Genomic DNA, 27,081 nt, shown 5'->3' with positions numbered 1-27,081 from the left:
CCAAGATTAGAGACAGTAAATACAAACGTAGCACGTGTGCTAACAGGGTGATTTGGCTCATGAAATGGTTCAAGAGAGCTGGACACGTGTGCCGTAGATATGGATCAGAAGACCGTCGGCACTGAAGGAGGTACACAACCACCTGGGAAGAGTACAGAGTAAGAGAGAAGGAAAGGCCGCTGGGGAACACCAACATTTAGGGGCTAGAAGAGGAAAAGGAAACAGAGACCCCTGAGGAATATAGTTAAAGAAGTATAGGAACTTGCTAGAAGATGTCACGGAAACCAAGAGAAGGGTACTTTGCTTTGAGTATGACTATGAGGCACAAAAAAAAAAAAAGAAAGAAAAAGAAAGAAAGAAAGAAGGAAAGAAAGAAAAAGCTACTCAGAAGTCAAAAACGCTCCACTTCGCGTCCTCCCATCCTTTCCCTAGAGTTTACTAAAGTTGGCATCATGTCACTTTCATGTCAAGAGAAATGGCCAAGTGGCATCAAAGGTCTGTGGACATGTTTCAGAATGTTTTAAGGAATCTCCCACTCTGGACGTCTGGTGTTACTTGAGCAGCGTGAACAAAACCCACACAGCATGCCTGGAGAAAGATTTTCCTTTCGGTGGTGACGAGTACAACGGCGGCCATACATCACTCAGCCCTGTTGCAAAGTGACCTCTTAGGAGGTCACATTTGTTGCACTCCTGCGGTGTGTCAGACATCGCACAGGATACAAAGAAAAATACAATATGGTGGGGCTAGCAGATAAACCGTAGCTAGCGTTCCATTTTCTTTTTCCACAAGAAGGATCATGCTCAGTTCAATCAGCTCTTATTTGCTCAATGTAGCCCCCAAAGGCTTTGCCAAGCCAAGATGCAAATGCTCAGTGTGGCCGGGTCCCACCTCAGCCTAGTACTGCCGCTAATGAGCTTCGCGACCTTGCATTCATCCCTTGGCCCCTCTGAACCTGTTTCCTCATGTATGAAAGGGGATGACCTCGCCAAGAGGCTGTGAGAATCAAAGAATCCACATGTGGGAAATATGTGGAAGCAATTCAAGATATTCTACCCAGAGAAGATGCTTATGATTATGACCCTAGATTTCACGAACCATAAACAAAGTCACCAGCATCATTGAGACCTCACGTCCCGGGCACTCTGCTGAAAGTTACTCCTGCCCAAGTTCATGCCGCTTGCGTAACCACATTAGGTATTACTATTTCCATGTTACAGACGAAATGGACCCCCAGAGACATCAGGTCATCTGCTAAGGGCATAGAGTGGAAGAATAAGACCACAACCCCACATCTGGGGTTGGACACAGCAAAGTGTCACAGTGAACTGTGTCTCCACTGCGGCGCTTAGGACCAAAGCCTGGAAATGGGCAGACCCTCTACCCACAAAGCAGACATTTCAACATTAGAATCAAGGGCAGAGGGATGTCTGTAGTTAGACGCCAGACTTCTGGCTGCACCAGGATCGGGAGTCTCTCCTATTCCCCTCCTCGAAGGTTCTACACCAGCAAATGCGGGAGACGTTGCTGAGGACTTCCTGATTTCAAGGGAAAAGCTGTAGGACTAGAGGGGACATGGACATGAATCAGAAACATTAATGGCCAGATAAGTGTGTCCCAGAAGGACCCAGGAATAGAGGCAACACTCCATAGGTTAATTCTGTTTTTCCCTCACCTTCTTAAGTGGGGATGAGCACTGCCTCCTAGCTTATGCTTAAGCAGGAATGTAAGGAAAGCAGACAACCAGTCCTGTGACAATTGGCTCCTTAACTGCAGTGAACCATCTTCTTTCTCTGCTGTCTCAGGGTTCTGTTCCTTTGAAGGAGCCTACCTCAGAGGGCTGTGGTAAGGGTAAGAAGATCTATCATTTGTTGAGCACTTACTGTGGGCCGGATAGTGTGCTACATGCTTACGTACTTTAGCTCATTCCATCCTCGTAACAACCCGGTGAGGCAGAAGTTATTAGTGTCACTCCCATTTCACAGATGAGGAAACTGAGCCTTAAGAAGGATGAGTAATTGACTCAAACAAGGTTCCGCAGCTAGGAAGCGGCCAAACCGGGACTCAAATGCTCGTCTTTGGACTGCAGAGCTCCTAATTCCTCTATCATAATGGATGAATGGGTTATTAACTGTTTTGAAAAGTACAAAACATCATATACATGCACGGGGGTGGGTTGATTCACTTAGCACTTCACAAGGCATTCAAGTGAATTGAGGCAGGTGCATTTTCTTTTCCTTCTGAAAATTCACCCAGTCCTGGAAAATTATATAAATTGCTTTTGGTGACTCTCAGCATATCCACAGAAATGATCAAATGTAAATTTGCCAGTCTATTTCTCTAAAGCCATCTCTTGGAGGAGGTGGTGGCTAAATTTTAACTCAGTACAAAATTTCCATAAAGGTCTATAGCTCACTTTCCTTCCTCTACCTTAGGCACAGTTGACAAAGGGCTTATTACACCATCTTCTGGAAAGATGGCACATCTCTGGGCTGGGCAAGAGGTCTGCGAGGAGGTGTGCTTTGGGAAATGACTGCCCCACAGCCTGGCTGCTGTTCCCAACCATCCATGGGCCCTCAAGGCCTTGGGAGCCTGAAGACCACTGGATGATAAGGAGTCCCCCATTCCCAAGCTTCAAGACTGTTGCCTTGTGCTACTGTTGCATGGTGACGTCATCTTTCCCCCTAGAATGAAAGTACCTCGAGGGCAGGGTATGTTGCTTTCCTCCATCTGAATCTCCTTCTGGGTCTAGCACTCGCTAGGGCCCATAGAAGCTCCTCAACCTACGCTGGTAATGCCATTGGAGTTCTGGGATTGAGGAAGACAGGCACTGGATCTGTCCTGACACATTGCTGTCCACCCACCTCTTTTCAGTTTCTTACTGGAGTTTCACAAGTAGCTGTTCCAGGCCTGGCATCACACTAGACCCTGGGAATCCAAAATAAGTTAGACGATGTGGTTTCTGCTTTCCAAGAAGGTCTCAATCTGATCGCAGGTGTAGAGGGCAGTGTGTGGTATTTCAGAGTACAGGCTTTTCCCCACGGTGCCAAACTCCATTATCAAATGACAGCTTGGACCTATTTTGCACTCATCTTTCCTCCAGAGAGACTCCAGCAAGGGAAGCCATGGGTTAAGAAGGCTCCTACAAGGTGCTCTTGTGTTTCTAAATCTCTCGTCGGGAATTGGGGTGGCACGGGATTCTGGCACCAGGCTCCTGCTCTGCTAGTTGGTTCACTCCTGGGATTTGCGCTTCTTTTGACCCTCTTGCAGGGAAATCTACAGTCTGTCTGGAGCGCAAGGAAGTTTCTTCAGCTTGCCTTTATCCACGCCTACTGAGAAATTTCCTCTGTTAACGTGTCAGTAGCAGCTGTTGAAATTCCAGTGGGGTCTATGTATGCACATGCACACTCCCAACAGAAATTTGAATACCACGTTCCAGGGCTAACAGGGTAAAAGTAGGCCTGGCTAAACTAGAGGTGCCTACTGGAAGCAGCAGGGAATTCCAGATCAGAAACCTAAAATCAGAGACCCATACTTTTGCCTAGGGAACCACAGCGAGTGCATAAAGAAACACATGCTTTACTCTGCCCTCCCCTTGGGAGAGAAAGGAGGTAGCAAGTTAAGCCATAAACTTCCAGAAAATAAACCATCTAAACCGCAGCCCCTTTTGGATAGCCCGGCTAAGATTCTATTAGACATGACTTCCGTAAAAAAAAATTATGGCAAAAGGACATAAGATTTGATCTGTGGGTTTTAGCTTTTTTTTTTTTTTAATCCCAGACATAAATTCCACTCCTTTCTTCTCTGGAAAGATCTAGTCCCACGGGTGCCCTGGCTGAGACCAACAGTCTTCCTTTCGCCACAGGTTGCTGAAAAACCTTCCAGCAGGGGTGAGGAGCGCACTGGCGGCAAGTAGGGGAAAAAAGGTGACAACTGTGATTGTGAACTCCCTGCAGTGGGGTGTGTGATGGTGTGTGTGTTAGGGTGTGGATGTGGCAGTATCAGTGTGGGGCCATGTGTAAAAGTTTGGGGATGTGGGGTGTGTGCCTGAGTGTGCAGTCACTATAACTGTGTGTGAATGATGGACGTGGGTGAGTGGGATCATCTCGGAAGGAGTGCTGGTCCGTGTCCATGCGAGTATGTGTCAGCGTCAATGCGTCCGTGTGAGTCCAAGGAAGAGTCCACGGCCGCTCAGGCGAGTATGTCGAGCTAGGGGCAATGTATTTATGCTTCAGTGACTGTGTGGGCACGTGGGCCACCGTGAGCAAGTGTATCCACCTCAGGGGGGATGTTCCAAGGGGAATGACAGTCTGAGTGAGTCCACGTGGCTGTCTGTGCCGTCAGCAGCGGCCCGTGTGTGAGTGCACGAACGCAGTTATGGGAATCGAGGGTGACAGTGTGGATTCTGTGGGTTGGTGTGGTGTGTGGCAGCATAAATGCAGGTCGGGGACAGTGCAGGTCACCACGTGTGTACTGGTGTGAATGTGTGTGGCAACGTGAAGTTACGTCAGTATGAGAGTACAAGAGTGAGAACGAGCAAACACGTGAGCGTGTGGGGGGGTGTGCCAATGTGAACACATGTGATGCAGAGATGGTAGGGGGAGAGGGAGAGGGTGTACATGTGAATGTACATGAGTGTGAGACAGAGTGACTGTGTGCCCCTGGGGATATGCGGGAGTGTAGGATTTGGAGTGTGTGGCTGTGAACGTGAGAGTATGGAAAACCGTGAAAATGTGCAAATGTCAGTATCTAGGCATGCGTGTGCCGTAAATGTGACTGTATGTTGATGTGAATTAGCGTGAGTACTGAATGTGAGTGAGCAGATGGATGTGTCGGTGTGTGTCAGCGTGACTGCATCTGTGGGACTCTGAGTGTGAGGGTCGGGCGATGTGTGTCAGTGAAAGTGGCTGAGTTTACGAAAAGGACTGTACCTGAGGACCCATGCCTGTGAGTTGGGTGAAGAGTGCGATCAGGCCTCAGACTGAAATGAGCGAATGAGCGTAAATGGGTGTCACAATGAGCGTGTTTCCATGTGTAAGCGTGATTTGGGGTGAATGTGACAGATGTGGAGAGGTTGCGTCCATGCCATGTAGGAATCCTGGAGCACATAATACTAAGGGCAAGACTATAAGATGATATAGCAGCGGAAACAGATGAGACTGTGTTTACCACGAATGTGTCCAGTAGGAAAAGTGTGAGCCAAGGGGGCACAAGGAGTATGTGAAGGTCCAAGAGTACATGAGTGTGCTCGTGAAAGTGTGTGTACGTGTGTGTGAGTGCTGAAGCATTTGGGATGCTGAGAAACTCTCGAGGAAGCGTCTTTCCTCCCAAAGCCATAGCACATACGTGTCCAGTTACAGCATGTTACTTAGGGCCTCTCAACCTTGGTCACCTCATGGGCAAAACCATGATTCTAGTACCTACCTTGAAGCTAGTGTCACTTTTATAATCAGAAACAAAAACAGTAACTATTAGGAAAAAAAAAAAACACACCTACCTTGCAGAGTTACTATCGGATCAAAGGGTCTCCTGCAAGTAAAATGCCCCGCCCAGCGCTGGCAACAGCAGACAATAAATACAAGTTATTACTGGAGCTGTCACAGAACACCTGGGAGAGACCCCAGGGCTCGCTTCTGACTTGAGCGAGTTCTAGTTACCTTCTGTCGCTCAAGGCCTATAGCGGATCCCCTACCACAGCATCTCTAGGAAGCTGAATACACCAGTATCGGCAGGGCTGTAATTTCATACCCTCACTATCCCGGCCGAAACCCTGGAGCTTCCCCTTCACGAGGAGGCACCCCAGAACACCTGCCGCTGAGCTGCACTTTTCCTTTGTCCCGTTGGGCCCGGGGTGGGCTCCGTGTGAAAGGGAACTACAGTGCGTATTCTTTGTTTGTTTTCTCTGTTTTTCTTGTTGGGGTGTGTGGTTTTTTTTTTTTTTTTGAGTTTGGTTGGTCACTTGCTTTTGACTTGGGCGTTATGAGAGATGCCCAGTAACTGACAAATAGACAGAAGTGCAAAGAGAAGGAGGCAGGTAATATACAAACAGGTAGCTGGATGGCGGCGTATGGCAACAGAAGGCCAGAGCTGACAGCAGAAGCCCTAATCGGCTGCCCGACAGGGGGAAGAGTAGATGATCAGAGGCAGGCCATGGAACCCAAAAGAAGTGGAGAGGAAGAGAGGGACCCAAACTGAAACGCTGCCAGGGAACTGTCGGGCACTTGGGAGAGAGATTAGAGACCTGTGAAATCGAGTCCCTACCTGTAGTTTATGGTCTAGTTTACCTGCCAAGATGAATACTCCAGAAACTGTGCAAGAATGATCAAAGGCGGTAGAGAAGTAAGGGTTACACGATGTACTACGGGCTCAACTATTGTTGGAGATCTGAGGGAGAAGTGCTTCCTGCTTGGTTGGGAAGGCAGAGAGAAGGTTCTAGAAGGTTTCAGCCCACCAGGCTTGGAAGCTGGGATAGATGCGGTGGGGGTATGCCTTGAATAGGAAGGTCAAATGAAAGTTGTAGAGCAGGAGAAATTTTGGGAACTGACTGGTCAGTCAGTGGTACGTGGCTGAAATGCCACTTTGACATCCGGAAAGCAGGAGGAAAGGAAATGCCAGCTTGAGGGGAAGCATGTCGGTGGTTACAAGGAAGCTCTTAGACAGAGCCTGACAATTGCAAAGGACTTGACTATGACCGTTTGGTTGTTTCTTCTACTCACCCCACAATGTAGGTCACGGCTATCATTCCCATATTAGAGATGGAGGGAACCGAGAGACCAAGTGCAGCTACATGGGCCACAGTCCCCCAGAAAGGAGGGGCTGTGCCCCAAAGCCTGGCTTGTGAGGCCCAGGCAGCGTCTTTAATACTGGGAACTCTGGTGGAAAGGTGGCCTTCACCTGGATTTGGAGATCCCTGACTGCCTACCCTGGAATCCGTTACTCACCTCTTATTGCCACGGCTGCAGGACCTCAGCACAGGTGGGCACTGCCCATGAGAAGGGGCTGGGCTGCCTTCAGCTCCCACGGACTCAGTGCTGGGCACGCCAGCTGCCACAAGACGCAAGGACTCAGCTGCTCTTTCTTGGGGGCAACCTGCCAAGAGAAGCATCATGGGGGTGCAGGAACCTCTTGCCCCACCTGCTACTACTCCCTCAGCCAATCCCCTCAAACCTCACGCACACGCTATAGTGCATTTCAGAAAAACCCTTGAGAAGGCAGAGAATCAGAGAGGGGAGAGGCATAAAAAGGGCTTTGCGAGGTCAGAGTCAAGAAAGGGTGCTGAACCAGGAGTTTCAGGTTGAGAACTGCTGTCACCTCACCACTCTGGCTCTGCCTGCTAGCTCGTGGAGAAAACCTGCCCTAGCCTCCCTGGATAAGTGTCAGGAGGACTAGATCAAACAGGACAGATTGGAAATAGCCACATATTTGCAGGAGGTGGTCCAGTCCAGCATGTGACAGAAAACCGAGAGATCACAGCAAATGCACGTTGGCTCTGGGGACACCTGAGCTTCCTGAAGATCTAGCAATGCTGTCTGTTTCACTTCCAGGTGCCCACCTCCACCTCCTTCCCTTCTCAGCAACCTCCTTCACTGGGTGGCGGTGGGAAGCACTCGGAGGTCCCTAACTTGTTATCACCTCACTGCCGCTGAGGGCCTCAGCCCCTGATCCTAACTGGAACCTCCTTCTGCCCCCCACCCTGACCCAATCTCTACTACAGGAAGGTCTTCCACAGTCTTTCTCAGATTTCTTAGGGTGAATATATCCTGGGTTTTTGGGGGATGACAGTTTATACCATATTCCCCACAGAGGTTTCCATGTCCAACCGTGGAGGCAAGGTCTTTAACCCCTCTTTTTTCTACCTTCCCCCACAATCGCTTGAGCCTCTCAAGGACGAGACGGATCTTCCCTCTGCAAACCTTCCTACCCTGCCCCCGCCTTCCCTCCATGTGTCTGTCCTCCAAGAAAAACAGCACCTATATGTGAAATCCTAGCAAAGCCGGACCCAGGCTAGCAAACGTTCTATCAGTGGATACTGGTATGCCCCAGGTCCTAATCCAAAGACACAGGTGGAAGGGTAGCTAAAGGCAGAGATAGTAAAACTGAAGACTCGGGGAGCCACGGAAAGCCCCAGGATTCCCAATTTCCCCTTGGCAAACGAGAAGACCAAGCCATACCCCAGGTCTGCCACTTGCTCCTGGCAAGACTCCAGATCCCGGCCGCCCGTGTGTCCCCCAGGGGCCCTGGCATTCCCTGAGTGCTTCCCACTCACATACCCCCAGCAGCCTTTCCAGATCCCACCCACTGGGCCACTAAGTGGTTCGCCCATCCCCTGCCTGGCTGCGTGAGCTCATCCTGCAAGGGGGCGGGGTGGGGGTAAGTGAGTAACAGCTGCCAAAGCTCCAGAGAGGGGCAGGACTGGAAGGGGGCTCAAGAAGGACGGCCACGAAAAGTCCCCTGAGCCTGGAGGGATGGCAGCAAGTACCCATGGGTGTGGGGAACAGTAGGGCCAGGTGGGGGGGGCAGTGGAGGCACCAGCATGGACCAACCAAGCACCTCCAGGTTCCTGTGTGAGATCGAGAGCTTTCCATAGGCCCGCCTTCACCTTGCCTCAGCCTCCCATGAACCGCAGGGCAGCCTGCTTCAAATACACCAGTTGCAGGGCTGAGCCTAGCAGGACACAGCACTCCACCTGGTGGCCACACTCCTCTTGCCTGTCCTGGGGGGGGGGGACGGTGTTTTGTTGAGTGTGCGGAGATGCATCCTGTGTGTGAGTACGCATGGGGGGAGCGTGTATGAGCTGCTTCCTGTACCCCCACGGTATCAGGGTGCCTGTACCCGATCACGTGCATGCCATGTCTTATGCATACTGTTTTGTGGGTGTCACGCTGGGGGGGTGTGCAGTCATGTGTCTAGCAGGCGTATGGACACAGTGTCTGCACTGTATTGTGTATGTGCTGTGCCTCTCGCCGTGTGCTCTGTGCCTTGTATGCACCTGGCATGTATCTAATCCCCATTCTGTATCACGTGGCTCTGCCATATTATGTGTCTGTATCCTGCTGTGTGTCTGTACCGCCCTGTGTCTGCACCTGGGGCTTAGCTTCCTCCTGGAGGCTGGGGGTAGGGATCAGTGCACCCGTTTTCTGCCTACCAGCACCCCAGCTTTGCTGCACTCCAGCTTCCTGCCAGCATCTCTGTCTGGGGACCAGTGTGGCCACTTTGTTGATGGTGTGTGTGTGGACGGGGGAAGCTGTGGCCAACCACTCTTTCTACCACAGGGCCCTCCCATGGCAGGTGCCCGGCCCAGCACTAAAGAAGGCAGGGAAAGGAGTTCCGGAACCTTTCTCAGGCCCAAAAGAGGAAACGAAGCGCTAGGGAGATGGCGCCCTTGCTCAACCCCCAGTCCCGTCCATATAGGAGAAGGGCCTGCAGGGAACTTCAGCTGCCTGTTTCTCCTTCAGGCCATCTGGAAGGACTGGAGCCCTTCTCCGCAGGGAGTTACAGCTGCACAAGGGATTAGCACTGGCAAAGGGAGCTGGACCATGGGACGCCTGAGGAGCTCTGCCAAGGGTATCCCCGCTGAGGTCACTAGAGGGCGCGATTGTGCTGGCAGTTCGGGGTAGTGTCTCTTCAGGGTGCGGAATTCCAAAAAGTCCACCTGGCTCAGAGAAGGACGAAGGAGAAAGAAGGATACACACCCTAAGCAGGCCTTCCTCCACCCTCATCCCAGGCCCTTCGGTTTTGAGGCTGATTAGGGAGTTGGTGCCACGAGTGCCTATCTGCCCCTTCCCCCCACCCACTGTATAAGATCTGTATAAAATCCCCACAGAGCTTCTCAGGGGCTTGGTTTTAGGGTCCCTAGCAGATTCTCCACTTGGGCTTCCTTTCTCCTTCCGGTTTCCCATTCACATGAAATAAAAATAAAACCATGCTGCTCAAAGAGATGAAATGTGTGTGGTGTTTGGGGGTTTGTTTTGTACTGTTTCCCCCAATTCAGAGGGCATACCATAAAGTATGATTTAGAAGGGTAAATGGTTATTTTGGGGGGGGATGTTGTCCTATGGTGGACCTGCCTTCGTGACCAAGAACAAATGAACCCACTTCCTAAAATGTCATGACCATCTCAGAAACCACCTCGTCCAACCCCATCATTCAAAAGACAAGGAAACTAAGGCTCTGAGAGGGGCAGAAACAGACAACACCTAACTCCTGACTCCCAAGGTTTATTCCACCCCAACTCTGTGTCCTCTAGTCTCTAAAAACCTTCCTTCTCCAAATCCAGCACCTTCCCAACTCAGGGCAAAACCCTATCCTCTCTACTGCATGGGCTCCAAGATGGTCCTGTTCTGTCTCAATGATCAGCCACCCAGGCTTTGCTGTGACTACACCTTGGGAATATCTCCATTCCCCACCAGTCAATCATTCCTCTCTTTCCAGTCTTCAAAGTCCACCTCCCCCCTTTTGCTTCCCACCCGCAGACCCAGCTGGATAGCTATGCCATTTTGCCCCTCATCATGTCCCCTGGGGGCAGCAAAGATTGCCCCAACCTGCAGATAATTGACCGAATGTGCAAATCAGACATGGATCCATTGTACTGATTAACATTTCCAATTAAACTCTGGGTTAGTCTGCGTGTATTAGTGACTGGAGTAATGACTGCGCCGTATGTAAATGCAAATGCCTTCCAAAGTCCCGGGGCGCAGGAGGAAGCGACACATTTTGGGAGGGAATGGAAACAGACTACCAAGCCCCAGGGGTTCCTCTGGCTCTCTGGTACCCCTAAATCAGATTTTAAACTTATGGCTGTTACTTGATCAGAAGGCTCCAGCTTCACACCGGAAATGAAGGACTTCGGCCCTGCCAGCTGCTATGTGCCCTTTCCTGCCCCCTCCTGGAGAAGCCGCAGAGTGCCGAGTTGGCAGGGGAGTCCACCCCAGGCCCTGCAGAGGGAACCGCCTAGCCTCTGGCAGGTGGAGAGCTTGGGGGACAACAGGACACCCCAGAAGCCTCAACAGCCACACTTACCTTCTAGGGCAGGGGTTTTCACCATCCCTCGCCTCACAGGGTCCCACGGGCCCCTGGGAAGGAGGGCATTTTTGGAACACAGGCAGATACCCCATGCCTGCAGCAGGGACCCCAGACCTGGCCCTGGCCCTCCCTGTGTGAAAATAGTCAACCTACCTGTCTTGGGCGGATTCAAAGCTCCCCCAATCCCCTTTGGGACCCTGCCTCCCTATTCCTTAAAGGGAGCCTTAAAGAGCCATTGTGGAGTCCGCTGTTCACAGTTTCTTCTCTTTCCTATGATCAAAGCTACTAGCTCCTGAAGGTGGGTTGCATGGATGGAAATGCTATTGAGTCCCTAAACATCAAGAAATCGTCCCCCTAAGTCTGGGCTGAGCCACATGTGCCTCGATCACCAACATTTCCCCATCTCACCAGGGAAATCGGGACCTTCGGGCTCCTGGTTAAGACCAGAGCTTTCTTCTTGTTCTATCTCTCTATGGCTTTGTTCCTACCTGCTCTGAGCTTACCTGCATCTAGATTTCTAGCCCTGATTGCTTTTTGCCTTGGCCACCCCCTTTGACCTCACAGGAGCTTTGTGTCTGACCTCACAATAGCAGAGTGTCTGATGGGGGCAGCACCTCTCCATCCCCCCACCCCAGGTATTCCACATTTTTCTCACTTGTCACATCTACTGACCTCTCCCCAGAGACCTCAGCACGCTTGTTTGCTTCATATGCCAATTCTGCCTCCAGCCAGACAATCTGCAACCTGTGGTAATGGTCGGCTAGTCAGAACGCCTTTGGGGTGTTTTGGCCCTTTGCCTGCATCTGTATTACAAATGAACCTCCCGTTTCCTGTTTAGTCTCTCCCACAAAGCCCACTTGCCTACCTGGAGGCCTGGAGGGTCCACTCCTTGACATCTAAAGGTCCCTCTGGCCTAAGATTCTCAGCTGTTGACTTTTACCCAGCATTCATGCCAGTCTCTTCCCACTTTGCCTCTTTCATGGAGGAGGGAGGTATGACATTTGTATCCAGAAACGAAGGCTGACATGGCTCTCCCTCCAAGCCCTGGCCTCTTAGTTGTCCATTACCGGATTAAGCCCCTTTACCCAAAGGTGCCCCTGATTAGGGGCCTCAAGTACCAAATCACAGACCTGCCCAATTATAATTTTGCAAATGGCCCAGTGAAAACCGCACTGACCTTTACACCTCGGTCATTCCAGAACAGGGCCACAGTGTTGTCACCAACAGGAATGGACCTCCTTCTGTTCCAACACCTCAGACAGCCATACAGTTGGCCTGGATTTGAGTCTGCAAAACCATGGGGGGAGCAAGACTAACATGGCTAAAGGCTTCCCTGCTGAAAGCCATTAAAAAAAGAATAACACTGCAACCGCCCCCTTCATGCTTCCCAAAGCCAAGCCACTCACCCTTCTCTGCTTTGCTTCTACAGACCACAGCCTAGAACCCTCAAGTCCAGAGTCTGCCACTGGATTCTGGAAGGTGGGACCAAAAAATCAAGTGGGGCCTCTGGCTCCCTCCCTGTGGGCACCGCCCTCCCACCCTGTCCCTCAACCACCACCTAGGGAAGGAAAGCCTGTGAGAGCAAGAATCTAAAATGTTCAATCCGCCCCAAAGTGTGGCTAGTCATCTAGCCAGAGCCAGTTCACAAACTGAGGTCAAGGCCCCCTGCGCACTGAGGACAGGGTAGGGGGGCCGTGGACCTAATGACCCCTAATGACCCCTGCCCCCCCCAGACAAAGACGAAGGCCTACTGAGGGACGCCAGCCTTTTTAGGGAGAGTACTGCATCATTCCCATCTCCACATGACAAGAAATGAGTCGTCCTGTCATTACCCTCCCCCGGCCTAAAAAAGGGGAGGAGGGTAAAGGAAAATAAAAGAAAGGGCGCCCCATAGAAGAAAATCGTCACTTTTTCTGTTTGCTCAGGTTGGGCTCTTCCCCCTCCCCCGGACTTGTCGGAGCCGTGGCCACACCTCCTCCCCTCGGTGGTTTTTTTTTTTTTTTTCCGGGGGGGGGGGGGCTTGCNTTTTCCGGGGGGGGGGTGGCTTGCCGTCGCTTCTGTAGCTGGGGGAGGGGGCGAGAAGATGGTATAAGACTAACGGGCTGACGTTGCTTTGGGGGCGGCTTTGGCGTCCAGCGGCCCAGGCCCGAGTTGGGGAGTCTAGGGCTTGCCCCGGCGCCGGGGTCCAGGCCCTCTGAGAGTGGCCCTGACACACCCACTCGTCCGCGTCCGCCCAGCGCGATCGGGCGAACTGCGCGCCAGGGCTCGGGGCTCCGGGGGCGCCACGGAGGGGACCCGAGGCTGGGGCGCCGCAACATCAGAAGGTGGTCCCCCGGGAAGGCAGAAAATCTGCCCAGCAGCGCCACACCCTCCCCCGAGCGAGCCGGGCTCCGTGAGTCGCGGGATTTACCTGCCACTGGTCCAGCCACCCTGTCCAGACCTTTCCTCTCTACCTCCGAGCGCTCGGGCTGGCGAGGCTAGGAGAGCCGCAGCCGCAGCCCCGGGCCCGGCCCGCTCCCCCCGGCTTTCCTCCCGGCCCCGCACTCCTGCTTCGGGCCGGGAAAAGCTGCAGACCCCCGCTGGAGCCCCCAGACGGCGCGCTGCCGACAGCTGCCCGCCCGCGGCAGAGCCCCGCTCGGCAACCGCTCCCTAGCTCTTGTCTGCTATGACGTCACCCGGGCTCTGCACCGCACGCGGACCAATCAGAGGATGAGCAGAAAACTAAAATCGCCTTGAGTGGGCTGCTGGGGACCAATCTTTTGTTTCCAGGCAGGAAGCGCCTGGGAGGGGAAAAAAAAAACTGACGGGGAGGGAACAGAGAGAGGGAAAGGAAAAGGAGATGGCAACTTCTACACTGTCAGCGTTGTCTAGACAGAGGTGGGGCCATCAAGAGAGAGGCGCACCTGACAGTAGGGACGGGAGGGGGCATTTCATGGATCTTCTTTAACCGGCCCCCTCGGGAAGACTGGAATTTCAGATAAATTTTCAGGGGAGGCAATCCATCCAGCTACACGGGCACTCTTTACTGGGGAAAATGGTTTGGATTTGGGACACCACCTGTCAGGCCAACAGGTTACACTTAGGGAGTCTTTGGACTACACAGTAGACTCTGGCAGATAGAGTGGCATTCAGAGTTGACAATGGAGATAGGGAAAATATCTTTCTGCCCATGAAACACACATTTCAAAACACGGAGCGTTATACAAACAAACAAACTACTTCAAGTAGTTTAGATACATAGATATATAGATATATTTAATTTCATTAAAATGTGGCTCTCCCTAAAACCTTCTGTGGTCTCTCGTCTTTAAAAAAAAAGTTCAAATTTTTGCCCGCTTGCAAAGCTTAAAATGTAACTCCAAAAAATCATCTCTTGCTACTCCAAAATCCACCCCCCCAAGGATTTAGCTAGATTATATAAATTATGGTAAATCCCAGCAAGGAGACAGTAAGCTCTCATCAAAAATGACAAAGAATGCAAAATACTAAGTACCTTCAAATTACAGTGATGTAAAATGCACCCACAGAAATGATCAGAAGAGAACATAAAATTATCACAGTCAGGTAAATTTTATGGGTGATTTTCCCTCTCCACTTTCAAACTTATTTTTATGAAGACAAATATATCCTGACGTACTTCAGTGGTCAAAATGGGCTATGACTCTCCACAATACACTTTTCTCCCAATTTTCTCCACACCCCATAACACCTAGCCATCATTTCTCCATAATGCTAGCAAAACAAATTTCAAGACAGAGAGTGAATTAATACATATTTGCCAAGTTCCTCTTAGGAAAAGTCACACAACAAGCCCCTAGATTCACAGAGACAATATCTGGGGAAGTTGAGAGAATGGGCTACCTCTTTGGATTAATTCATTTAAAATTATGATCACGCTGGAAGTTGAAAAAAGAACAACAAAGATCCTTCTAATCTAGGACAAGGCAGGAAAGAGGGAGGCAAAGACAAAGTAAACTACATACTCCAGAGTTTTTAAAGGATCACTTTGCATTTTACTTTTTATTTTCCTTAATTAAAAAATATGTTTATGCATACATGACTATTACATGAACACTGTAGGAAGTCGCAGAGCTGGAATTTGTATCTAGATCTGAGTCCAAGGCCCATGCTTTTTCTAATATGATACATGGTATTATTGGTTTTGTTAAAATACATATTTGCTTGGGGAAAAAAAGAGTATACTAGATTGGTGTTTTTTAAAAACTCAAGCATTTTTAAATAGCTTTTTGTGTGTGTGCTTGGTGGTTGTCTTCCTAATGCAAAAACACTCCTCACCTTCCTCCTCAAATCCCTGATTAATAGGCTGAAATCACAAGGGCTCTGCTTTCAATGATTTTACAGATATCTTTTTAATTAACTTTGGGGTTAAAGAAAGTAGCCCATCACATTGATTTTTTGTTTTTACGTCATGGTAAAAGTAATCTAAAAATCACTGATCTAAATGAATGAACATTTACTTTATGTTACATCTCTGATTTGTAAAATGCACTTATTTGGTTTATTTTAAAGAATAAGAACGTTCTTATTTTTTAAGAAATAGATAAAACCGGATTTTTTTCTGACTAATGATTTAACTTGTTCTTCTGGGCTATTGATTTAAATTGTAATTAAAAAGTATTTGATTTCACTCTAATCCTCCCATATACCTCAGCTATAACTCAGAGCTATTTATGCAGTCACCCCACATGGTTATTTAAGCATTTCATGTGTGTATTTCCTCTCTCACTGGTGATTACAGAAAGTAGCATGGGGCCAAAATCCTATTAGGTTCCTGACAAATTAAAGCATAGGGTTGTCATAGAAAGAGGACTGGGCTTAGGAGCCAGGCCCAGCACAGAAGACTTCAGTGTTCCCATGCAAGGGCAATAATCTATATTCCTTTTAAGATTTATTTATTTATTTTAAGGGGGGATGTGCATACCCACATGAGCGGTGGTGGGGGGGAGGCAGAGGGAGAGAATCTTCAAGTGGACAGAACTGGACTGGGAGGCTCGATCTCAGGACCCATGAGATCACGACCTGAGCCAAAAACCAGAGTCAGACACTTAACCAACTGAGCCCCCCAGGTGCCTCAATTCTTCTTGATACCATAAAGCAGTCTTTACTACCAACGTGGTTTGTTCTCCAAGAATATAGGACGGCTACATGGGAACTTTCAGGGAAGCTGAGAATGTCTTAATGATTTCATCTGTGTAATTTTTCCCACTAAACTCCCACTTTTCCGTTTCCTTCTCCAAGCTCATTGATTTAAGGATATAATAACCACACTACTGGAATAACCACTTGGCATGTGTATCTTGCTTCTCAGGTTACAAACCACTTTCATACCTCCCCGTTTGACCCTCACAACAACCACAACAGTGACTGTGGCAATTATGAACTGCATTTCCTAGATGAGCAAAAGGACACCCAGGGGCTTAAAGCCACCTGTCCAATACCTTACAGAGATGGTCCTAGAAACCAAGACTCCTACCCTCAGTTGTGTTGTTCTTGTTTTGTGTTTGTTGTATTGCTCCTCCGGCTCTCACCAACCCTACCAGCCCCTAGAGTCACATGAGAAGCGACAGGCTCTGGGATGGGGCTTAGAGCAACAGAAGTAAACTAGAACTATCTTCAAAGCTTTCCAATCAAATCCCAGAGAAAAGGAGCATTGCTCACTCTCATGTACGACTGATGGGAGCATAAGATGGCAGAGACTTTTTGGAGGGGAAGCTGGAAACACCTAGGAAATCTGAAGTGCATGTGCCACTTTGACCAAGCAATTTCAACTCAAGGAATTTGATTATGGATACACTCATAAAAATACAGACATATGTTCAAGTGTGTCTGTTGTTGAATCTTATATGAGAAAGAAACACTCATCATACAAAGGCCAACCTAAATGTCCCTCGATAAGGGAACTGGCAAATAAGATATGATATATGCTTATTTTAGAATATTAGACACCAGGGGTGCCTGGGTGGCTCAGTAGGTTAAGCGTCTGCCTTTGGCTCAGGTCATGATCTTGGGGTCCTGGGATCAAGCCATGCATCAGGCTCCCTGCTCAGCACGGAGCCTGTTTCTCTCTCTCCCTCTCTGCTTTCTCCCTCTCTTGCTCTCTTTCAAATAAATAAATAAAATCTTTTAAAAAAGAATACTAGACACCAGCTAAAAAGAATCAAGTGGATTCTTATGTACTGGAATAGAAACACGTCTTGACACCTTCTTGAGTGAAAAAAGTTACAGAACAGCGCGTGTACTATTATTTTATTCTTATTAAAACACGTGCGCATGCACGCGTGTGTTTATGTTTGTGTGTTTCTTTCAGCTGGAATCATACACACCAAACTGCTAACAGGTAACTCTGGGAATTAAAAATGTGGGAAGCAAGACATGTGGGTATGTGTGTATGGTGGAGGTCATTAACTGTTTTCTTTATATACTTCCGCATTGTCTGTACATGTTTTTGTAATAAACATACCGAACATGTAAGAACCCTTACAAAGTGAAAACATAGCTTTCTTTGGATGGAGACAGAAACAAAACAAAGCAAACAAACAGAACGAACAAACTGCTCTCCCGAAAAGAGTCTGAATGCGAGGCCAGGCTGAGCCAAGCCATACCTGGGCAGGCAAGGAAGGTGGCCACATACACCCCACTGGGCAAAAGCCACCTGGATATCAGAGCTCCCTTCCCACCCCCACCTCAAGTCCTACAGCCAGAAATCATTCCCTGTGGTGGACTCTGCATCTTTGTGGCTCTCAGTCTTCACAGCTTCTGCTAAAGCAGCTGCACTTAAAATAAAACAAAAACAAAAAACTCCCCCTCCTGCTCTGAATACAAAAGAACCCAGCTGGGCAGCTAGTGCAAAAGGCTGTTTGTTAGCTGAAAACACTGTGCCCACTCCTCCTTCACGGGGGGTCTGCTCACTGCACCTTGCGGCCATCCGCACAATCAGATCCCACTGTGCCCCTTCCTTCCTGCCCGCCAACTCTCACTCATCAGGGGCTCCGGCTTTCCTGTAGGAGGCAACGTGGTGAGAAGCCTGCTAGGCAAAAAGAAAGGAGCCTCAGAAATGCCAAAGGCTCATCCTAGTTCCCTTAAAAACCACAAGCTGAGGGAGGAGGGAAGCCCATGGCTAGGAAGTCACCGTCCTCTCGGGGCTTCAGAGTTGTGGCCAGGGAATGACGACCCCCCAGATCCCAGCTTCTGGTCAGGAAACCCTGAGCAAGACTCAAATTTCCCTGGGCTTTAGTTTTCTCCTCTGTGAAACCTGACCTGCGTTCTCCCTTGACTCTTGTACGGATGCAAACGACTAACGGAACAACAGTGGATTTAACAGATTTCAGAGCCACACACCTCCTTAATAGACTTGATGAGTCCCCATTTACAAATGCTCCCTGTATTGCGGGACCTTGGGAATGGCGGGGGGGGGGGACACATCTCTCCTTACCTTCCTTCACTATAATTAGCACCCGTTAGGGACCTGCCCTGTAGAACCTACAACTTTCAGGGGCTCACAGCCTCTGCCCTCTTCCCTTCCGCCGGGGAACTAGCAAAGGAAAAGCAGAAGACAATTAAATGCAGGTGGCTCTGGATGAATTAATATGAGAGTTAGGAAGCTCCTCTCCTCTGACTTGGTTTTAATTAGCCCCACTTCCACCATGGTCCTACATAACAAACCACATTATTTAATTGAGCTGATGCTCTGTTTGATTTTGCTCCTAAGTGGATCACATTATACATTCCTTCCCTACATGCTCTGATTGCGGCACTGCCTGAGCCTAAGTCAAACTGCAGAGTAAAGTGAATTTGGAAAGTTGGTTTCCTTGATCTCCCCCGTTTCACTAGGAAAAAAGAGAGAGAGAGAAGGAGAAAGTGGAGGACAAAATCTAGGGGACAAAGAACCAAGGGGAGAAATAGAAAACCAAATCTTAATTTTTTGGACCGGCTGGACTATGACGTCATGCTTTCCCAGCTCACCTGTGATTGGCTTCTCAGTTCAGCATCTGCTGAGTGCTAAAGGCTGATTATTTGCCAGAGATACAGACCTTTCACAGAAGCTTTGAATCACTGCTGGTTGTCGTGACAACCTGGGCAGTGTCTGTTCCTGATAACCACATAATAAGGTTGTCAGGAACAGAAGTGCCCCCTCTCCACACCCAGCCATCTGAGGGGGTAAGCAATGCAACGTTTCTTTCAGGAGGTGAAAGGGGGGGAAAAATCACCAACGGGCACGGTGGAGATCCCCTTTGATAACGTGTGTCGGCCAAATCCTGGAGAAAAAACTCCTTCTTGAAGAGTTCCTTACCTACCATCTCCAGGTCCTGTCAGAGCCACTGTATTCGCTATATTTCAGTAAACTGAAGAACAGGTGGTGGAGAGGTAAGGCATCTCTGCAGCCCCCCAGCAAAGCTGAACAGAGGAAAGTGTGAGTGGAATGCTAAATCGATTAGGGCAAAGCACACAACCTCTTTTCAAAGGATGCCATCATGGCATGGTCCAGGAGCAATGAGGGAGCTTGTGTCAAGGATGACAGGGCATTGCCATACCCGGTCATCAAAACCAGACACGGAGAGAGCCTGAGGGGAATGGGTTGTGTGCTTTTCTGTGCGCTACATTCACTGGCCCGCAGGTAGACACCTCACCCAACATTCCATCGGCGCTCTAGGTGTCATTGAGAGGGACTATCAATTACAGCTTTGTGATATGTTATTCCTTCTTAGGACAATTTTTTGAGCACCTACTAAGTGCAAAACACACAGCTGGATGCTGCAGATGCTATACAGATGGACCACAACTGGACCACCTCCTTAAGGAACTTGGAATCTAGCTGGGGAGAAAAGATCCATACCCAAGCGACTGGGACACAAGGCAGGTATAGTAAGTACTACAAGAGAAGTCCAAAGTCCTTAGTTTCACAGAGAGGAAAATCACACCCAGACTGTCACATTCCAGCTCCCTCCCATCTTTCCAGGTTGTTCTTCTACCAGGCCTCCCATTTACCCCAACCATTAGCCCCACCAAACTATTGTTTCCCTGATATACCCTTGACTTTTGTATCTCTCTTTCTTCTTGCTCTTTGCTTTGCCTAGCACAGCTTTCTCCCTCCTTTCCCTACCTGGTGAATTTTTTTAATTCGAGTATAATTAACATACACTGTTACATGATTTTCCCGTGTACAATGTAATGATTCAACGCGTCTATATGTTTATTGCAGCATTATTTACAATAGCCAAGATAGGGAAGCAGCCCAAGGGTCCATCCATAGAAGAATGGATAAAGAAGATATGGGGTGTGTGTGTATGTGTGTGTATTTTATATATACATAATATTACTTAGCCACAGAAAAGAAAGAAATCTTGCCATTCGCAACAACATGGATGGACCTAGAGGGTATAATGCTAAGTGAAATAAGTCAACCAGAGAGAGACAAATACCATATGATCCACTCACATGTGGAACTATGTGGTGATATTAACGCATATTTTCCAGACTCTACTCAAAGGGCATCTTGTGTATGCACAATCTGGTCCCAAATCAATAACCCCTCAGGGATCTGTACCTGGTAGACATGGGTGTTGACTAATATCCCCACTGGCTGCTGTACTCAAATCCAGTGGATTTAAATGCAGTGATATGTAATAGAACATTGCTACAACCAATTTTGGATTATTCGGGGAAGAGCACAGGTAAAAAGTCAGACTGCTTTTCAAAAGTCTTATTTAGATCATCAACACAAACATGTTCTCCCACTGAACATCTTCTGTATTTTTTCTTCAAAAATAGTTCCAGGCTCACAAGAAGCTGCAGAAATAGTACAGAGAATCCCTAGGTATCTTCCTCCAGGTTCCCTCAATATTTTGATATACTGTATTACTTATTTTACACAGCCACAGTACATTGTCAAAACCCTGGAAATTGACATTATTATAAGATACTAACCGAACTACAGGCTTCATTCAGGATCCAGTAGTTTTACGAACATTCTTCCATTAAAGAATTTACTAACACAGCTGAAAAGGGGCAAAACTATTAATAGTTGATCTGAGCACCAACTTTTTTTTTCCTCTTGCCCATCCTTGCTGAAAAAGGCCAAAATCTTAAAGAGTCAAAACTGGCCCAGGACTGAATGAGAGAAAATCAGCTTGGACTGAGAATCAGCAGCCCTGCGATTAATCAGGCTGAGAGAGCGGCCTGACAAAGCCAGCTGCAAAGTGAGCAGAAAACACTGTTTCTCCCAAGGTCACAAAGCAGTTGCAAAATGCCAGGACGACCCCACCTCCTTTGAGTGCCAACTGCTCTCTTTCCAGGGATGCCCTAGACCTGCTTTGCTTTTTCATGTATCCCTGGGGATACCCGATTGTCAGCCACCCCTGCCTCGTGATAGTCCCCGATTCCTAGTCAATAGCCCCTTTTCCCAATCCCAGCACAGGAACTGCCATCAATCCAGAACTTACACCTGCTTCTTTAGACACTCCTCAGAATCCTTCAGTGGGAACTCAAATGTTACAAAAGATGTTCCCTCCTCCCTCTTTCTCAAGAGCTGCATCCTATGGTTCTTCTGGAATGCATTTTCTCGATGCATCAGGTCAATAAATTTGATTCTGTCCAACTATAGTTTTGTCCCTGGTTATCTTTGGCTGGTTAAGCTTTGACATAATTGAGAACCAACCTATAGACATCTGGAAGACCCCTTGAATTACCCAGGGTTAGCCACGTTTCCTTGAATCTACGTAGAATCACGCACTGTGTCTACAACTGTGATTTACATAGTAGGTGCTGAATAAATTCTCACTGAATTGATGCAGGATTAATATATCGGGTTTGTTGGAATGGTGCCAGATACGGGGACAAAGCCCTGAGAGACAGTACTGTGTGGAAGTTCAACATGCACACTTTGAAATTAAACTACCAGTATTCAAATCCCAGAGTCGCTATTTAAACAGCTTTGGGAACATGGGCAACTTATTTAACCTCTCTGAACCTCAGTTTTCTCATCCGTGAAATAGGGATCTAATAGCACCTTAGGGTAATTGGGAAGATTAAATTAAATGCATGTGGAGCAGGAAAGCCTTAAGGCAGTGTTGTTCCCAATTTGTGACACTTGCAAATCACCTTGTAATCTTTATAAAATGCAGGTGACTTGCCCCCGCCCTCAGACATCCTGATTTCATTGTATGGCATGAATCTTGGCATCAGAGTTACAAAAATCTCTTTGGGGGGCACCTGGGTGGCTCAGTCGGTTAAGCAGATGGTCTGCCTTCAGCTCAGGTCATGATCCGGGGGTCCTGGGATCCACCGCTGCATTGGGCTTCCTAAGCCTGCTTCTCCCTCTCCCTCTGCCTGCCACTCCCCCTGCTTGTGCCCTCTCTCTGTGTCAAATAAATAAATAAATAAAATCTTTAAAAAAAAATCTCCTCGGGTAGGGGCGCCTTAGTGGCTCAGTCGGTTAAGTGTCCGACTCTTGATTTTAGCTCAGGTCATGATCTCAGGGTTGTAAGAGCAAGTCCCACATTGGGCTCCACACTCAGTGGGGAATCTGCTGGAGATTCTCTCTCCCTCTCCCCACACCTCCCCTTCCAAAATAAATAAATAAATAAATAAATAAATAAATAAATAAATAAATCTTTTAAAAAAATCTCCTCAGGTTCTAATTTCCTCAAGATCGTCATGTGCAGCAAAATTTGGGGACCACCAGATTAGGAATTTCATTACTTAAAGATTACCTTTTCCTTGTCAGGTTTGCGTGAAGTAGAATCGGGAAACTGAGGCTTCACCTGGCTTTTTCCTGCAATCCCCACCCCATGGGCCATACAGTTGGTTCAACTGGTACAAGAACATAGCCTTTTTCTTCCACGCATGTAGCAAAATGAAGACGTTGGGTATTTGCGTAAAACTGCAGCTGTATTCATCTTTCTCCTTTTTCCCCTTTTCAAACATAACTCAGTCACACTTCAAATTAAGTGGTCTCAAGTGTGATTTTGAGAACAATTAATATGTGCATGCAGGATTGGTTGACCATCACAGATGTGTTTAATAGATGCGGATCTCAATGTGCTTTTGTTCTATATAATTAAACACCTGTTGAGCCTCATAATCAGTCCTTATTTTGCTATGATCTAGGAACTTGTTACATTCAGTGTTCTCTGGTGTTCACTTGATCAGGTCACTTATGGGGGTGGAACATTCAAAACAGCTTGCCCGTCTTCCCCTTTTTAAAGATTTTATTTATTTACTTGAGAGAGAGAGAGTGCAGGGCAGAGGGGGAGAGGGAGAGGGAGAGAGAGAGAGAATCCTCAAGCAGGCTCCTCCAGGAGTACAGAGCCCGCTGCGGGGCTGGATCCCAGGGACCCTGAGATCATACCTGAGCCAAAACCAAGAGCTGACCGCCCAACCAACTGAGCACCCAGCCACCCCTACCCATCTTCCTCTTTCGAATCGTCCTAGCGAATACATCCCCTCCTTAATAAATAATAAAAATGAATTCACTGGAAAGTTTTAAAGTTAACTTCTAGTTAAATAGAAGTTTTAAAATACAGTCATGTTGAGTTTTACAAGGAACTCACCTCCCCCTTCACCCCCCTCCTTATTCTTCCAGCTGCTAATATGGAAAACTGAACAGATTTTGACATGCTAGGGTAAAATTTACTGCCAAAAAGGAAAGGGGTCAGGTTGCTAGGCAAATTAATACTATAAACATATGAAAGTGACAGCCTGCTAGGGGAGTGTGCTAACACGCAATTTTAAGCGCCACTCTAACTGCTCTTTGCATTCAAATGACCAATATGCTAATTACAGTCCTTATCTGTTTGTCCAAGGCCTTTAGAGTCTCCGCGGCTCAGAGCACAGACCCCAGCCGGCAGTTTGACTGCAGGTTTTTGGAAATAATAACATAGCATTTCTTTAAACATATTTTTAAATTCAAGCTTCTTACAAATCAAGATTGGCCTTTCCCCCATTCAGGGAATTAGTGAGGCTTAACTGTGTTCACTATGGTGCCGGCCCCCACAAACCCCTGCTCACGAAGTCTCTGACTCCTACTTGAGCACTGCCTGTTGGGGGCAGATTTCCACGGTAATTTGCTGGCTCTCTCTTGAAAGACATGGGGCATCTCTGTAAATGGGAGGAAGGTGTACATTCCTACTAATCTTGGGATCGTCATTGACCCTTTTTAATTTTCTCCACCCACGTCAGGCCAGAAAGAACGCTCATCCTGGCTTTTCTGTAATTTTAAAGCAAACGCTCCCCTAATTCTGTTCTTACCAGAGAGAGGTAGAAAGAGCATCATTCTCTCTACACTCCAGTTGAAATTTTCAGACATTTATCAAAGCTAACTACTGGGGGTGCGAGGAGCTGAGGATTGATTGCTCTTCCCTCCCCGGGAAGTATTTGGATTTCGTGGTGGAAGGGGTCATTGGTGAAAGTTTCCTGTTCTGGTTATACCCCACAGCCTTCAAATTCCTTAGATTTTTAGTAAGATCTAAATGATCCAGAATCTCAAAAACAGTAGCCTCAAGTAATACATTTTTTTATCATATTCCACTTTTAAGCACCCCCCATGCACACGTGTGCACACACGCTGACATCTGAGTCTTCTCTCTACAGTTTAAGATGATGATCCATGACACAATTATACATTCATATATATTTAAGCAAGGCTTTTCATGAACTCCAAGAAGCTTAAGACAAAAAAACAGGGCTTTTTTTTTTAAACAGTGGTGGAAAACGCCTCGTAGTACTGTTGACGCTCAACTTTGGTTAACCACAATCGGACCACGTTAAGGAGTCAAGATCAGTCCCTGCCTCAGAGCATCTTTCTCGGCTGCTGTGCATTTTATGCACGTTGATTTAGAAGGCTGGGGGTGACAGGGAGTTGGGGAGCAATGTCATGGCTACTTTAAGCTAGTTCGGAGAGAACCTGGATTAAAACAGACTGGCTAAATTGAAAAACTGTTTTCTGGTCTGGGGATTTTGTTTGGCTACGATGCACTGCTTTGTTTTTCATTTTTAAACAATCACACTCTCTTGTTTTAAAAATGACGCTTAAAAATAATTCAGCACTTGAAGATAGGTTGGATGCTTTCTGCAACTTTTGGAAAACCTGCTTCTACTACCACCACTAGTACTACTACTATTAATAATCAAAGATGTTTTCCTCTAGAAAGATTCTCTCTGGCCCCTTCTGGACGAACTGTGAGCCCAAAGCTATTTCTACACTGGCCTGGAGAAACGGACCAGGCCATGTACCCAATGGGTCATATGCAAAGCCCCTAGAAAAAGGAGTAGTAGTTTTTCAAATAATTTACTATGCCAAAACACACAAAAAAGAAAGGCGCAAAAGCCAAAATAAAACCTCCCACATGCCCCTGAGTTAGCAAAGAGATTGTTTCAACGTTTCTGAATCAGAAAGACAAATACATTTTAGAAAGACTTAGAAGCTCAATAACTCAGCTGCCAGGGCCGCCTGTGTGGCTCAGTCAGTTAAGCCGCCAACTCTTGATTTTGGCTCAGGTCATGATCTCAGGATCCTGGGATTGAGCCCTGAGTCAGGCTTTGCGCTCAGTGGGGAGTTTGTTTGGGGATTCTCTCTTTCTCTCTCCGTCTGCCCCTCACCCTCTCAAATAAATAAATAAATCTTAAAAAAAAATTAAAAAGCTGCTGGACAATGTAGTTTGAAACTACCCTGGACGTGAACCATCCTCAAGCTTGACACCAGGACTTACCATTTCCTCTGCTTAACTAGAAAACATGGGTGCCACCCATCCACATCATAGCATGGGAGGCAGGCCCCAAGGAAGCAACCTAGAGGAAAAAATGATATCTGACCCATAGCTTGAGCTGAGGGGAGAATATTTAAATCCAGAAAGACAGAAGATGCAGAAGGGAAGCAGCCATGTTTAGAAGCCGCCTCATAACTGGGGCTAAATACTTACAGCCTGTGATTAGTTTTATTTCATTTCATTTCATTTCATTTCATTTCATTTCATTTCATTTCATTTCATTTCATTTCATTTCATTTCATTTCATTTCATTTCATTTCATTTCATTTCATTTCATTTCATTTCATTTCATTTCATTTCATTTCATTTCATTTCATTTCATTTCATTTCATTTCATTTCATTTCATTTCATTTCATTTCATTTCATTTCATTTCATTTCATTTCATTTCATTTCATTTCATTTCATTTCATTTCATTTCATTTCATTTCATTTCATTTCATTTCATTTCATTTCATTTCATTTCATTTCATTTCATTTCATTTCATTTCATTTCATTTCATTTCATTTCATTTCATTTCATTTCATTTCATTTCATTTCATTTCATTTCATTTCATTTCATTTCATTTCATTTCATTTCATTTCATTTCATTTCATTTCATTTCATTTCATTTCATTTCATTTCATTTCATTTCATTTCATTTCATTTCATTTCATTTCATTTCATTTCATTTCATTTCATTTCATTTCATTTCATTTCATTTCATTTCATTTCATTTCATTTCATTTCATTTCATTTCATTTCATTTCATTTCATTTCATTTCATTTCATTTCATTTCATTTCATTTCATTAACAGTCACTACTTCTCTTAGAAAGTACGGAAAAACATCTGAAATGAATGACGTACTATATGTTGGCTAAATTGAATTTAAATAAAAAATTAGAAAAAAAAGAAAGTACTTTCAGAAAAAGAAAATGAATTAAATCTAGTAAATCGGTAACCTCTTGCATGCGATGGAGTGACATGGCTCTGAGGCAGTTTTCCTACCATCGAGTCAGACAGGTCTAGTTCCTGCCCTCTGGAAGCTCACAAAGATGGATAACCCAAGAAGCAGCAGAAATGCATGTGCAAGAAATATTGGACAAACATTAGGCGGTATCCCATGGCCCCTTATGAACATTTCATGGACAACCTGAAGGGTCCAGCCAGTCAGTTCTCCAGCACACCGGAGGGCTGTTGAATGTTCTATCTCAAAAAATGCGAATTGATTTTTAGCATGGGATTAATCAGGCTGGGTACGTCACAATCAAAAAGATAAAACATGATTTTGAAG

At 47.1% G+C, this 27,081-nt stretch overlaps 1 protein-coding gene across 23 annotated transcripts in view; it reads right to left on the bottom strand.

Annotated features, from left to right (window-relative positions):
* Positions 1–27,081, bottom strand: part of PAK3 (p21 (RAC1) activated kinase 3) — a 246,667-nt gene that overhangs the window by 104,469 nt on the left and 115,117 nt on the right. For 4 of the 23 annotated variants that reach the window (XM_034648878.1, XM_034648876.1, XM_034648879.1 and 1 more), the window contains one exon: positions 6,942–7,089. The exons of 10 other annotated variants lie outside the window; for them this stretch is intronic. The gene's annotated coding sequence lies outside the window, so the exon portion shown is untranslated. Of the gene's footprint in view, positions 1–6,941; positions 7,090–11,694; positions 11,767–12,199; positions 12,310–12,428; positions 12,495–13,432; positions 13,678–27,081 lie in introns of those variants that run through there. 9 more of the 23 variants (XM_034648875.1, XM_034648874.1, XM_034648873.1 and 6 more) reach the window with 8 other exon arrangements.

The sequence above is a fragment of the Ailuropoda melanoleuca genome, chromosome X (assembly GCF_002007445.2).
Source record: "Ailuropoda melanoleuca isolate Jingjing chromosome X, ASM200744v2, whole genome shotgun sequence".
NCBI classification, from domain to species: Eukaryota; Metazoa; Chordata; class Mammalia; order Carnivora; family Ursidae; genus Ailuropoda; species Ailuropoda melanoleuca.
Note: the sequence above shows the minus strand (reverse complement) of the source record. Positions and strands in the feature narration are given on the sequence as shown.